This window comes from Moschus berezovskii, chromosome 1 (assembly GCF_049115385.1).
Source record: "Moschus berezovskii isolate FMDL1 chromosome 1, NW_MosBer_1.0, whole genome shotgun sequence".
In the NCBI taxonomy this organism is placed as follows: Eukaryota; Metazoa; Chordata; class Mammalia; order Artiodactyla; family Moschidae; genus Moschus; species Moschus berezovskii.
The window spans coordinates 64,568,457-64,583,796 of NC_142460.1; the positions used below are offsets into that span (position 1 = coordinate 64,568,457).

General features: G+C 39.9%; 1 protein-coding gene across 1 annotated transcript in view; it reads left to right on the forward strand.

Moving 5' to 3' along the window:
- The window catches only part of COL8A1 (collagen type VIII alpha 1 chain), a 169,942-nt gene that overhangs the window by 89,667 nt on the left and 64,935 nt on the right, over positions 1-15,340 (forward strand). The window lies entirely within an intron of this gene.

Below are 15,340 nucleotides of genomic sequence, written 5' to 3' on the forward strand. Positions count from 1 at the left end.
TTGTACATGGCTAACTCAACCTCATCAATGAGTGTATCTTCTATTATCTTCTAATATTAAATGACAGGCAGAGAATTTTCAGGGAAGAAGATAAGTGGCAAGATGTGGAACAAAAGAAAAGTTCTGTAGTCCTACTGACCTTCCATTTAACAAGTTCTTAATTCCAGTTTTTATTGTGCATTTATATACTACAGTACTCTGGACTTCCTAGGTGGTCTCCCAGCTAACCTGAATTTTTCTTTTTAGAATTCAAGGTGATAACATTGAATAAGAATAACATAATAATAATAATGACACATAGATTTTCAGCTGGAGACCTCATGGGAATTTTATATTCACCAAAAAAGCAGCCTTTTATATAAATGTGTCAGGTCAGTTGGCATAATTACCTGAGAAAAACTAAATTCAAACAATCTTTTCCATCACTAAACCATGTGTGAATTGGTTTATCTTTGCAGAATGAACCCCTTAGTGGTTAAGGTATTAGGAAAAATTTGAAAAAAAAATAGGCTATGTATTTAAAAGCTGGAACCTAGTACTAGTCTGTGTGTGTGTGCTAAGTCACTTCAGTCATGTCCGACTCTGTGCAACCCTATGGACTGTAACCTGCCAGGCTCCTCTATCCATGGGATTCTCCAGGCAAGAATACTGCTGTGGGTTGCCAAGCCCTCCTCCAGGGGATCTTCCCAACCCAGGGATTGAACCCAAGTCTCTTACATCTCCTGAATTGGCAGGCAGGTTCTTTACCACTATCACCACCTAGACTATAAGAAAAGGCAGTCTTTGTTAGTTTTGAAGTTAAAACCAGAAAGGAAGGCAAATTATTTTAGTCAAGACCTTAGAAGAATGATAAGGAATTTTGGAGAATGAAAACAAACGGGAGGAAAGACTCCATCATGATTCCTTTAGCCCCACTTAGTTCTGTACTGTTCTGTTTGTGATTTTGGTGTGGTGAGAGGATGACAGAGGGAAGACAGGCAAACAAGGGGCAGGAGAGGAAGAGTGGGAAACTGGACGAAAAGAAAGTGCTGAAAAGATGAAAGGCGTGGCGGGGAGCATTCTCAGACCATTTAGAATTAGGGAGTAGCACTACAGATAGGCGCTCAGGCACGCCATGCCCCTTGCTCACCATCAACTCTAACATCAAGCCAGGAGGAACGCCTACTGGGTGAAAAGTGCAAATATCACTCAGGGACATGCTATGTGAGTTATGTGGTGCAAAATGGGACAAAGGCATGAAAAGAACTGTTAAAAATGTCAGCTGATTGCTGAGCAGTCTGGTCAGCCAGCCAGCGAGTCCAGAGCACATGCTCTGTGCTCAGTTGGTACGAAAGCTGTGGTCACAGCCTAGGTAGAGAGGGCTGACAGGGAGAAGAGAGGGGCCTGGTGATCCCCACAGGAGGGCAAAAGATAAGCTTAAAATCCAGGTAGATTTTGTTGTTTGAGACAGAAAATAAATTGCTGACAACCTGCAATAGAAGAAGAATGGCTCAAGTTTATACAAATACCCATTCTTTTTTGATATCTGGAATATGATTAAATATAGACTTCCCTTACTTAATTAATCATAAGGTTTGTTGAAGAATATTGTTCAAGTCAAGCAAGCAAAAACCAGGCTAATGCAGGAAAATGCAAAAGGGCAGATGAAAGTATCCATCTTTTTTATAAAACCCCTGAGAATATTTCAGCAGATGCTGGGTTTCTTAAGTCAGGGAGGTGCTGTGGCTAACTCTGATATGTCTTTTGATGCTTAATTCAAAGTTCAGCAGAAGTTTAAAAGGAAATGAAGTGAAAATTGATCACCCAGTATATAATCACTTAGAGAAAGAGATCCACCCCAAAAATATTTTTGCCATGGACTTTTTTCAATGCCCTACTTTTGAAAATTCTTTCAATAATGTACATTTTTTAAAAAGTCCATGCTTGGAAAATAAAGAACAAAGTTCCATATAGTTCCACTATATACAAATCTCCTGTAAATGCATTATCATACTTAGGTAATTTAAAAAATAAAAATAAATAAATAAAATATTCCATGCTACTTAAGTGTTTGAAATAAAAGAATGTCTTTTAAAGAGGATCCTATGTGTCATCACATTCTCAATATACTTGTTTTAGTATGTGGTTTAAAAGACCCCAGGGCATGAAAGATGGAAAGCATATCCATGTGGATAGAGAAGATGGGGAATTATAGACTCCTTTCCAGGGGCCTAAAACCAACTTAATGAGAAAACTCATATATGATATCAGTGGCACTGCAAAAATATTCAGGCAATAATAAACTGGAAAATGACTTAGCATATACAAAAACTCATACCCTTTGACATTAATGTATCATAGAAGCAGAAATAGGTACCCAAGAAGACGTATATTAAACTATGTAAGTTATACCTCAATAAAAAAATATTGAACAGAGTTTAGAGGTTCTTGCTGTAGAAATCAGTCATTGGATGACACATGAACATACATAGGATTACTGCTATTGTAAGAATAGCGTTAGTTACGGGAAAAATAGCTGCTCTTTGGGGCCAAAGGATGCTAGAACTTATCCATGAGATTGTTGAACAGTAAAAGTACACAAAACCTTAAAAATATTTTGTCCATTGTCTCACTTTATAGCTGTGAAAAACAAGATACCTCCCCCCCGCTCAACCCTCTGCGATATCTACAGGTAAATTCTTGCCCAAAGAATTAAGAGCTAGGAAGTGGCCATTAATAGGTTGAGACTATCATCTCACCCATTCCAAAAAAACACCAAAATATAAATTCCAATGTTCTTTTATATTTTTATGACCCAATAAATAAGACCTGATTGGAACTAGATAAATGAGACAGGAAAAAAATATAAATAGACGACATCTGAAATAGAAAGAAAATCCAGGAAAGAAAGAAGCCGAGGTGTGTGTTTAACCACTGTATTCAGAAGAATGACTGTTACAGAGAGTTCCCTCTTTTTTAATGAATTTAAATTATAACCAAAGGAATTTAAGTTAGATTGAAAGGTCTTATTGGCAGTGAAGGTTTTATAAACCCTGTAAAAGGTTCCTGGGGAGGAATCCCCTATCTGGATATATTTTAGGGAAGAGAGATACCTATCAGTCCAGGGTGGTTGAGGTGGAGACCTACCTGGAATTCGCTTTCAGCTGAACTCTGGAAATCCAGATTAATTCCTGATAACATTCGAGATGTCAGAGACAGCAAGTGCTAGACAATGACAAAAAGTGTTGCCCCTTATTAAAAAAAAATTCACCCAAAGTAATCATTTCCTTGAAAAATCAATTGGCATATGCTAGCTGATTAAAAGTGGAATGCACCATTATAATAGACTCTGGTTTTTATTTTCTTTTTAGCCTGGTTTCCAGTGGAAAGAAGGCTTATGAAATCTCTCTGGCAGGCTATTCCTTGCTTAATACTTTTTCAGTTCAGTTCTACTTTCCTTCTAACCAAATCTCTTAGAAGAACCTAGACCTAAGTAGAAATACACGTGCCTTCAGAGCAAATACCTGGGAAGAAAAAATTCTACCCCCTCTGCAAAGAAACACTTGTTTCCCTCCTAACTGAAAGAAGCAGGGTGATCCCACCTTTATCATTATCCACATGCTCCTTACCCTCATACAGACTTCAGCAAGTTCTCTGCAACTTGTGGAACTTCCCCTCACTTCCAGAGCACAAACAAGAACACTTGCACTCATAGTTCATACCAAAATTCTCTAATTTGTTGTACTTCTTTGTTTATACAGCTGAGCATCTGTTTGCCCCATTGTGTTCACACATCTATTGTCTGGTTTTTATTGTGCGCTCCTGGAGGAGACACATGGAGTCTGCTTAATTTGCTTTGCACAACGTGCTCATGCACACTGTGCCTGACAGTGACAATTTCTGGCATGCCTGGATCCTCGATCAATCAATAAACTCCATGGATTAATCAAAGCTGGAGGGAGATGACTAAAAGACTCAGTTCTTAGACTCTATGTCATCCCATAATCTTCCAATATGCAGCACACCAAAGCCATAAGGACAGTCAGGGGCCATCAGGAACTGAGCAGTATGGATGAGCGTCCAATCAACAACTGGAAAATCTAATAAACCAGGGTGTGAAACGTATAGAAAGTAAGACCTTATTCATCTGAGAGCTTTCCCAACACCATGACCCTCCTTTCTCTTGTGCATAAACACAGTCGTGCTGATGCTGTCAGCTCAGAGCATCATCTGTCAGATTTAAGACACTCCACAGAAGACTGTCAAGTCCACAGTCTCTTGGCTTTCTTATTTCTTTATGTTTACAACCCAGATATTTTCACCAGAGTCAGTATTTTTCCCTTCCCACCAATCCTTCCTCAATCCCCTTTCAACCTTACTTTATGCCAGCCTTCCTCATTAACCCAAGAAGACAGAGACAAGTTGATCCATGTTTCATAGTTGGGTTAAACATTTCCAAGGCCTGTTCATCCCTAAGAGTCTTCAAAGCTACATCAAAGGACAAAATGGTGTTTTTCTTTCTGGCTTACTTCTCTCTGTATAATAGGCTCTAGTTTCACCCACCTCATTAGAACTGATTCAAATGCATTCTTTTTAATGGCTGAGTAATACTCCATTGTGTATATGTACAAAGATAACAAACAAAGCTTTCTTATCCATTCGTCTGCAGATGGACATCTAGGTTGCTTCCATGTCCTGGCTATTATAAACAGTGCTGCAATGAACATTGGAGTACAGGTGTCTCTCTCAATTCTGGTTTCCTCGGTGTGTATGCCCAGGAGTGCGATTGCTGGATCATATGGCAGTTCTATTTCCAGTTTTTTAAGGAATCTCCACACTGTTCTCCATAGTGGCTGTACTAGTTTGCATTCCCACCAACAGTGTAAGAGGGTTCCCTTCTCTCCACACCCTCTCCAGCATTTATTGCATGTAGACTTTTGGATAGCAGCCATTCTGACTGGTGTGAAATGGTATCTCATTGTGGTTTTGATTTGCATTTCTCTGATTATGAGGGATGTTGAGCATTTTTTCATGTGTTTGTTAGCCATCTGTATGTCTTCTTTGGAGAAATGTCTGTTTAGTTCTTTGGCCCATTTTTTGATTGGGTCGTTTTTTTTTTTTTTTCTGGAATTGAGCTGCAGGAGCTGCTTGTATATTTTAGAGATTAATTCTTTGTCAGTTGTTTCATTTGTATACAGTATACTAACGCATATATATGGAATTTAGAAAGATGGAAATGATAAACCTGTATACGAGATAGCAAAAGAGACACAGGTGTATAAAACAGTCTTTGGGACTCTGTGGGAGAGGGTGAGGGTGGGATGATTTGGGAGAATGGCATTGAAACATGTATATTATCATATGTGAAACGAATCGCCAGTTCAGGATCGATGCATGTTACAGGATGCTCGGGGCTGGTGTGAGGGGATGACCCAAAGGGAGGATAAGGGGAGGAGGGAGGTGGGAAGGGGGTTCAGGAAGGGGAACTCATGTACACCCGGGGCAGATTCATGTCAGTGTATGGCAAAACCAACCAATATAATATTGTAAAATAATTAGCCTCCAATAAAAATTTTAAAATTAAAAAAAATAAAAAAAAAAACAAAGGACAAAATTATAAAAGCCCATCCCTCAGGAAAAGCACAGGGCCTGACATTTCATTTAATTCAACCAATATTTTCTAGGTACAATTATGAGCCACTTGTGTTCTGGGGAGAGAAAGGGGAGTAAAACATAAACTCTATCATCAAAATATGTGTGTGTAATGAGTTAATTTGAAATGTTATTAAATTATGTTAAATATAAGAGATTGCTTTATTGTAGAATCATAGTATGGATTAAATAATATAAGATATATGTATGTAAATTATACTGAGCACAGAGCCTGCCATATAAGACATCCTCAATAACTAATAGCTATTACTATTGCTGCTGAGTTATAGCTTAATTTAGAGCAATTCTTCTGAGAAGGTTATCTCTGAAAATCCAACTTGACCTTGGATTATGGGCAATATGTTTGATTGTTATGGGAGTAAGAGGAGCCATTGCATTCAAACGCAAAAACAAAAAAACTATAATCAAGAACACTGAAGTCAGTATTTTCCCATTAAAATAGAGTTCAGCCATGTTCTGACATCCTGAGAGTTGGGTTGCCATCTTTGTCTGGAGTATTTCAGAACCCTGTCCACACCCCAGATATGCACAGCACATTCTTTTTCGCCTTCCTGCTTCTTTCTATCATGGTCGGCACCAAAGTTATTTCACAGGCAAGTGACTATTAAGGGACACTTGAAGTTTTCTACATTTATTTCAAAGGTACATAAAATGCTTATTTGGAGGGCATCATTTTAATTTATTAGCTGTTATTGAATCAGTACCGTTAATTAGTCTTCAGTAAGAATAAATTCACTTTTAACTGGAGGTGAAACTAAATCAAATTTTACTCACCCAAGGCATTTTTTTTTTCACTCGCCTCAAATCACTTCACAGGTCATCTTAGATGATGTATGATGTTTAATTAATCAATTACTCAATTATTTAATTATATGGATGAATATATTAATTAATCATAATGCAAATGACCAGATGATTGAATGCAAAGTTTCAAAATTTTGTCAGCCCTAACAAACGAATTCACTTACTTTGCACTTTTTGTTCAATTTAAGCATTGCTATATAATGCAAAATATCTGAATAACTGAAAAGAGACCCCATGCTAGATTCTCCTTGAATATTGACCTTACAGAGACACAGCCCTAGTCTTTTTCCTGAACTCAGTTGTTTAGAAGACCTCTGAACATACCTTGAATCACCATTATATTACTCATATTTTATCCTGTCTGAAAGTTTATCTAACAGTTTCATTTGAAGGGGCTATAATTTTTCAGCAAGGATGAGGAACTTCGAGGAAAGGGTGATATATTTTTATCAATTGCAAGTGTCAAGAGGATATACCTAGAATGAAAATTTCATTTCATACTTCCTGTCAATGCTTTCTTCTTAAGTTGCATTATAAGAACCTAATTTTAGATTGCAACCAGTGAACCTTCTGCTCTCCAGTCATCTAGAGTCACTATTTCTCAAATTTATTTGCATATAGAAGTGTTAATTTCTCACTTCATCCTCCATTATTCCAAACTAGTAAGAATTTCAGATAAACTTTGGATCTTTATATCTTTTCAATGTTCTTTTCTACCAGGTCATTTATACTTGGCTTCTTTGAAGTATACTGTGTGTTTGTAAACTATGTGACTAAATGTGGGTCTTATAAAAAAAAGGAAAATGAGTGTCTCTCTAACTGCAAAGTACTAAAAAGAAGGCCAGTTATCCACAATCCAGACCCTCAGTGATGGTTTAGTACAACCTTAGGAGATTTATTTTCCTCTCTCTTATCAGGATTTAGTCATTAATTCAGAATTAATCCTGTCTCAGTAGATATGAAATTTCACAATCCTTGTTTTATCTGAGACATACAACCTTAAATTTTTATAAAAAGTTAGCTGAAGGATGAAGGTGTTCCTTCAGATAGGTGGAGAAAGGGAAATGGCCCACCTATCCCTTCCTCCAGCTCTCCAAACATTATTAAGGAACCCAATCAGATGTACCACTCTGTGGGACTGTGAAAATAGCTTCCAGGAACCTCAAGGCACCTTATCCAATTGTTGTTCTAAAGCCCTGGCATTTCTAAACCACTCAAGTATACAGTTCCTATGCAAATCTTGTGCCCAATTTAATAACACTATAAAATCAATGAACATTTTCCATGCTCCAGACAACTCCCATGAATCAGCACAGTAAAATATAGTGTCCCTTGAAAAACTTGGAACTAAACCCCGGGATAATGTCAGTGGGATAAGAATAGGCAGTTCTTTTGTTTTGCTAATTCCTGATTCATCAATCTTCTTCAATATTGTGTGAGAGAACAGGAGGTCTCTTCTCATGACCCTCCCTCACGTGTTGCACACTTCTCAGGATTAAATGAGTCTGTGCAACTAACACAACTAGCAAGGAGACTGGCCCAAAGGACATGATTAGTAAATGTGTATTTCCCATTCCTTCAAGAATCTTAAGAATGTGGCTTGCCTGCTTTGTGGAGGAAATTATAAACTGGTAGGGATAGGCTATGTTGAAACACATATCAAAACTTGTACTTGAGTGTCTGAATGTTACATCACTTCTGAAATGGTGTGGCCTGTTTATAAATAGCAATTCAGATTTTTCTCACGAATTTTATAGAAACAGATCTCATTTCTGTAGAATCTTGTAATCATAGTTGGCCACTGAGACCCAGCCAGTAAGGTTCCTGCAATTCCAGAGAGAATGACACCAAGAGGAACAGCTTTAACTCTCATCCACTTAAGGAGACAATTAAGACATCTCCTCATTCCAGAGGTTTGTACTAAACCAGCCTCAAAAGATGAAACTCTCTTTTCAACACTTTCAGTGCTGAAAGGGAAGTTTTTCAAGACATGTTCCTTACCCAGTGAATAAATCATATGTTCAGCAGCAAAAACAACATTGGTGGGAGGTGCACATTCTTCAAGTCAAAGCAAGGAGACTGTTGAGTGGTGCTCTAGTTTTTAAAGTATCTGATTTGACAGGGAAGCTCTCATCACAGTCCTGAAATGATTTTATGATGTTGTGATTTTGTTCTGGCTGTTTCTTTTTTTTTTTTTAATTGAAACAATGTACTTTAATCAGAACCATCAAAGCTTTGAAAAATGCCCATATAACATACAATGTCTAGGGTTTTCTTTAATGGTTTCAAATGCTGTGTCTTCTGCACTGCTAAGTTTTGTATTTCAAAAGTGCAAAAAGTATTTGCAAGGCATCCAGCAAATATTTATGAATCACCTACCATGTGCCCATCCTAGTTCCAATCACAAGGGATGTTGTTGTTTGTTGTTTAGTCACTAAGTCACATCTGCCTCTTTTGTGACCCCATGGACCATAGCCCAGCCAGGCTCCTCTGTCTTTGGGATTTCCCAGGCAAGAATACTGGAGTGGGTTGTCATTTCCTTCTCCAGGGGATCTTCTTGACCCAGAGATCCAACCCACATCTCCTGTATTGGCAGGCAGGTTCTTTACCACTGAGCCATGAGGGAAGGCAAGGGATGTTACCAAGAACAAAACAAACAAGTTCTCTGCTCTCAAGGAGAGTGGGGAGAGAGGAAGCGTTGCTGCTGAGGCAGACTATGAACGGATAATATGTATGATGAAGTAGGGAGTGTACAAGGGTTACTGTGTGATGAAAGGAAATTAGAGATACATGAAAATGAATGGCTGACTTTAGATTAGATGGTCAAGAAAAACCTCTCTGCAGAAGTGACCTGTAAGTTGAGATTTAAATGGTGAAGAGCCCAGCATGTAGGGTTCTGCAGGAAGAACATTCCAGACATGAGAACAGTAGAGGCCTGAAGATGGGGACCAGCACGATATTTCCCACATGGAGAAGGCCAGTGTGACTGAAGAATAAGGGGCAAGGGGGAAAGAGGTGTGGGGGAATGGGGAGGTCAGCTGAGAGAATTATATGCAGCCTGGCAGCGAGCAAAGCAGTTTAGATCTGAGAGTTGGACTGTGAAAAAAGCTGAGCGCCGAAGAATTGATGCTTTTGAACTGTGGTGCTGGAGAAGACTCTTGAGAGTCCCTTGGACTGCAAGGAGATCCAACCAGTCCATTCTAAAGGAGATCGATCCTGGGTGTTCATTGGAAGGACTGATGCTAAAGCTGAAACTCCAATACTTTGGCCACCTCATGCGATGAGTTGACTCACTGGAAAAGACTCTGATGCTGGGAAAGGTTGGGGGCGGGAGGAGAAGGGGACGACAGGGAATGAGATGGCTGGATGGTATCACCGACTCGATGGACATGAGTTTGAGTGAACTCCAGGAATTGGTGATGGACAGGGAGGCCTGGTGTGCTGTGATTCATGGGGTCGCAGAGAGTCGGACACGACTGAGCGACTGAACTGAACTGAACTGAATTGAAGTGCTGTGGGGTTTCCATGGTAGCTCAGCTGGTAAAGAATCCGCCTGCAATGCAAGAGACCCTGGTTGAATCACTGGGTCAGAAAGATCCCTTGGAGAAGGGATAGGCTACCCACTCCAGTTTTCTTGGGCTTCCCTGTGGCTCAGACGGTAAAGAATCCACCTGCAATGCAAGAGACCCCGGTTGGATCCCTGGTTCAGAAAGATCCCCTGGAGAAGGGAACAGCTAGCTATCCACTGCAGTATTCTTGCCTGGAGAATTCCATGGACAGACGTGTCTGGCAGGCTAAGTACTGAGGGGCGCTATTAGGTGTAAGAGTGGGGGTGTTAAGCGGCTGAATGGCAGATCAGACTTTTTCAAAATTCACCTCATCCGCTGTGTTTGTCGGCAGAGCAAAAGTAGATACATCTTTCATGCAGTTGGAACTATGGCAGAGTTATGCAGAAGGAAATTTGGAGGGAAAGAGAGGGCAGTTGAGGCTGGCCACGCTGTGGCAGGAGGGGCCATGAGGGCAGTAAGTCCAGAGCCGGAGTCTGAGGAGGAGAAGCCGGTGGTCCTCACACGGGCTGACGGGAAGGAGTCCGCCTCCCGCATCCACGAGCGCCCAGAACTGCCCTGTGGCCTCCTGGTCCTTCAAGTGCAGGAGCCAGATGAAATGTGGGAAATGGAAAGACAATGTGACCGTCTCAATCGGGTAGAACAAGCCACAGGAGGCTGTTCGAAGTGTAGTGAGAGGCCTGGGTACCAACCTGCGCCTGAAGCCATGTTCCCGGGCACCCTGGAGATGCGGCCCAGCATCTCTGGCCTGGGTCTGAGAGCTCTGCCCTGGGACTTATCCTGCTGACATCGCCTGGATGCTCCAGATGGAGAAAAGCCTTCTACCCGCGTCAGGAGCCCCTGAGGAACGCCTGCAGGCCCGGGCCCTCTGATTATCAGACGGTGCGCTGTCTCGGGGCCCAGCTTGCCTGAGACCGGGGAGAGGCTCCCGGCCTTGCAGCAGCGCGCCAGCCCGTGCCGCGTTCCGGAGGCGCGCCTCTGCGCCGCCGATGGCTAAAATCGTGGCAACGCTTCGCTTCGTTAACAACAAATTTCTTATATCCGGAAAGTTCAAAGGTCTCTCCCCGCTTCCCTCGATTTGGATCTTCACGCCACAGCTTCCTCCCTCATCAGTGACATCACCCAGGAGACCGAGGAGACTCCTTGGAGTTTTGTTCTGCCAGCCCTGATGTTGCAGAGCAGAACACAAAGCTCCTATGTCTCTCTGTCCCAGGCCAGCAGCTTTGCAGACATGACGGGTAGCCCAAAGGGCTTTCACCGAATGGAGTAGACCCAAGACCCGAACCCGGGTTTGTTGAAGGAGGAAGACCCTTCTGTCCTTACCTCTGAATTTGCTCTGAAGGAAGACGGCATCACAGGAAACAAGGCTGTTCTGCAAACTCAGTCTCACCCTCCTGGAATTACATCAATAGCTGCCGTCCACACCGCAAGTGTTGCTGCCTCTCAATTAGAAATCTTCCACAACGGTCTTGCTGGAGGTTAAAGCTTGGACTTAAAGAGGAGAGATGCGTTATATGTTTTCCATATTTCAGACTTGGGAATCCCTGGTGGGTCAGCGGTGAAGAATCCGCCTGCAGTGCAGGAGCCGAGGGGTGGATCCCTAGGTCTGGAAGATCCCCTGGAGAAGGAAATAGCAACCCACTCTGATACTCTTGCCTGGGAAATCCCATGGACAGAGGAGCCTAGTGAGCGACAGTTCATGGGGTCACAAGAGTCAGACACAACTTAGTGACTAAACCACCAGCAAAATTCAGACTCAACAGAAGGCCAGTTTTGAGCTGAGACACACTGCAACTAATTATATCGATTGGCATGTCCCACTTTAAAGGGTGAGACAGAGGTTTCTGGTTTTTCCTTGCCCTTGGGCAAAAACAGGCCCTAAATGAATGACCAACTTCATTGCATTAAACTCTGGACATATTTTTTTATTTTCCAGAAAACTTGTACTATGTACACTCCACTTTACCCAAACCAATGTTTAATATTTTTTTTATTTTTGCCAGTTTGATAACCAAAATTTTAATTCCATTATGTAATTAATTCACATTTCCTTTACTTACTAGGTTGAACATTTTTTACATTTTTTTAGCCTTTTTATTTTTCTTTTCTGAATTTTGTGTTCATTTAATTGCTCATTTTTTAATGCAATGTTACAGTTCTTTCTCCTGATAATTCATAAGAACTTTTTCTATACAAAGGATATTGACTGTCAATTTTCTCAAACAACTTCACAGGGTGTCTTTTACATTCAATTTCTTAAATTTTTACTGTAAAAATAGCACACATACATGTGGGTATGCTCCAGTTTTCTATTGCTGCATAACAAGCCACATGAAAATGTAGTGGCTTTAAATAACCAACATTTTATTGTATCTCACAATTTTATGGGTCTCAGCTGGGAGCTTTTTCTCTCTCTTGGTTATTTACCTGATAGATTGTCTGACTTGGAGGGCCTCACATGGCTTTACTCACACATTTAGTGCCATGGCAGAGGTAGAAGGAAGTCTGAGCTCTGCTGGAATTGCCCCTGGAGCACCTAAACCTGGCTGCTCCTGCAAGGTGGCCTAGGGGTAGTCAGATTTCTTAATTGGTGGCTCAGAATTCCAAAAGATAATGTTCTAGAAACAAAGTAGCAACTGGTCTTTCATGACCCAGTGTCAGAAGTTACATAGTATCAGTTCTACTGAGCTCTATTAGTCAAAGCAGTCACAAACCCTTCCAGATTTAACTGGGAAGGAACACAGAGGTGGGTTAAACAATCTGTGACTGTTTCAAATTTCCATAGGTATTAAGTATTTTAAAGACTAAAACAAATTCCACTTCACCTTTTGTTTGTTTATAATGTTTTTAAAAAGCAACTGATTTTTAAGTACTTATATTAATTTCTTTCTTCTTTGTGATTTCTTCCATTGCTTTGTAATTCATTTTTAAAAATTATTTTCATACTGTGTGTCTACCAAATTAAGGACATTGTCAGTTACTATATTCAGAGAAATGACTATATGGCCTTTAAATGGTTGAAGTACTCTGTATTCTGGCTGCATTCATTTAATATAGTTTTTAATCCTTTCATCCTTAAATTTCCATCAGTAATACATTGGAAAATTAATTTAAAAATTTAGGTTAACCATACATTTAATTATTCAGTTGCTGTAGAGAGTGAGAGAAGTGTGGCTAAATAGTTCTTGTTTAGTTCTTTGCACTTTTATGGTTCATTCTTCCAAAGTGAACTGAAATACAATGAGCTACATTTGGTCTGTGTAGCTAGTGGTTCCCATCAGGTGTTGTAATGGTGCTCAAATATTGAAAAAAAAAATGATTCATTTCATAAATGTGATTGTAGCAGTGTTCTGAGTGGCAAAGCAAAAAAAAAAAAAAAGTGTCCTCCCATAACAGCATTTAATTAGCAATTATTTTAAAGGACATTCTTCTAGCTAGTAGAGAGGAAAGAACTCTATGTTAACATATATTTAAAAACTTAATAAATGCTAAATGACGATCATCATCTCATGTTCTAAAAATTTAGATTGAGATCTCTTCAGTTCTTTTCTGTTTCCAATGGTGCATTTCAAAAACTGGTTTTGCCATCTCAGTATGGAACTGTGAAAGCTATGTGGAAAGAAGTAAATTAAATAAGATGTATGACACACACAATCACGATCTTCAGTGTTTCTGTTTATCCTGTGTGTCTTTCTCCTATTTTCACCACATTCAGGAAAAGAAAAAGGAATTTTGGAAGAAGAAAACATTGGGGAAAATTTTATTGTCTAATGCAGTTAATCACAAGGGTGGGGTTTCATATCTTTTTTTCCCCAATATTTCATCTCTAGCACTAAGCACTGTGCCTTTTGCGTAGTAGCGCTCAGTGAATATTTAGTGAAGAATGATTTGGGGAGAGGCACAAATGTATTTGGGGCTTCCCTTGTGGCTCAGCGAGTAAAGAATCTGCCTGCCATGTGGGAGACCTGGGTTCAATCCCTGGGTTGGGAAGATCCCTGGAGAAGGGAAAGGCTACCCACTCCAGTATTTTGGCCTGGAGAATCCCATGGACTGTATAGTCCATGAGGTCGCAAAGAGTCGGACATGACTGTGAGGCTTTCACTTCACTTCACTTCACAAATGTATTTACCAGCCTGTTCCTGTGATCTAGTTTGAATCTGGAGAGTTTCTTTTTCATGGAGGCAGCTACATTTATGGAGTATCTCTTCTGTATCTGTCTCCACTGCCTGTCTCCACATACCACACAAACAGTGGATCGGGAAAGTCAAGCCCTTGAGTCTGTTTACAGCCTGAACTCTATTATGGGAGATCACTTGAGATGCCACAATTTCTATACACAAAGTGTTCTCAGATCATCTATGGGTAACCCAAACTTTAACTTTATGTCAGAATATCCCCAAGTTGAGCCAAAATTCAGAATGCTGCTGGGCCCACTCTTCCGGCACAAGCTCAGGTGTCAGAGCCTGGGCCTTGTGTTTGGGGAACGTAGGCCTTCAGCAGCTAGACCCGTTCAAATCCTTCCTCATTTTGTGTTGAATACAAAATACATGTAAACTCCAGAATTATGCTCTTCAATACAGTAGACAATACCCACAAGCGAATATTTAAATCTGAATTAATTAAAATTAAGTAAAACTAAAAATTCACTTCCCCAGTTGTACTAGCCACATTTCAAGTGCTTAATAGCCATTTGTGGCTAGTGGCTATCTATTGAACATTGCAAAATGTGAATATTTCCTTTATCACAGAAAGTTTTACTGAGTAGTACTGCTCTAGAATATATCACTTATGTCATATTACAGAAATTCTAAATTAGAAACCCAATTCTGCATTTATTTCCTAATCAACTAATCCTGGCTTTCAAATCTTTTTAAGTGTCTAAAGTTTCCCTGTTTAAATCTTTTTTAAAAAACAAATATAAATAATATTTCCTAAACAAGTCTCTGTGAAATGTACCCAAACAAAATAGAGACTAATATGCGAAACACAGAGTTAAATTTCTGAAATTTTGATTAAATGGGGAGAAGTTTCCATATGCCTTGTAAAAAGTCTAAATTACAGATGGTTTATAAAGTATACTCTAAAACTCTCAAACAAAAACCTGAAATCTCAAACAAAAACCTGAAAGTGCTGCTGAATTAAAGTTCTACCAGACCTGATTTGATAAATAATAGAGAATAATTTCTAACTCAAATACTATTGTATGCAAGTTAGATGGAAATATGTTGATGGCAGTGATCACTTTTCTTAAATTAACCTAACATTGCTTCCTGAGGTATTACTTCCATAAATTTCCTCCCTCTGTAGCAAATGCGCAC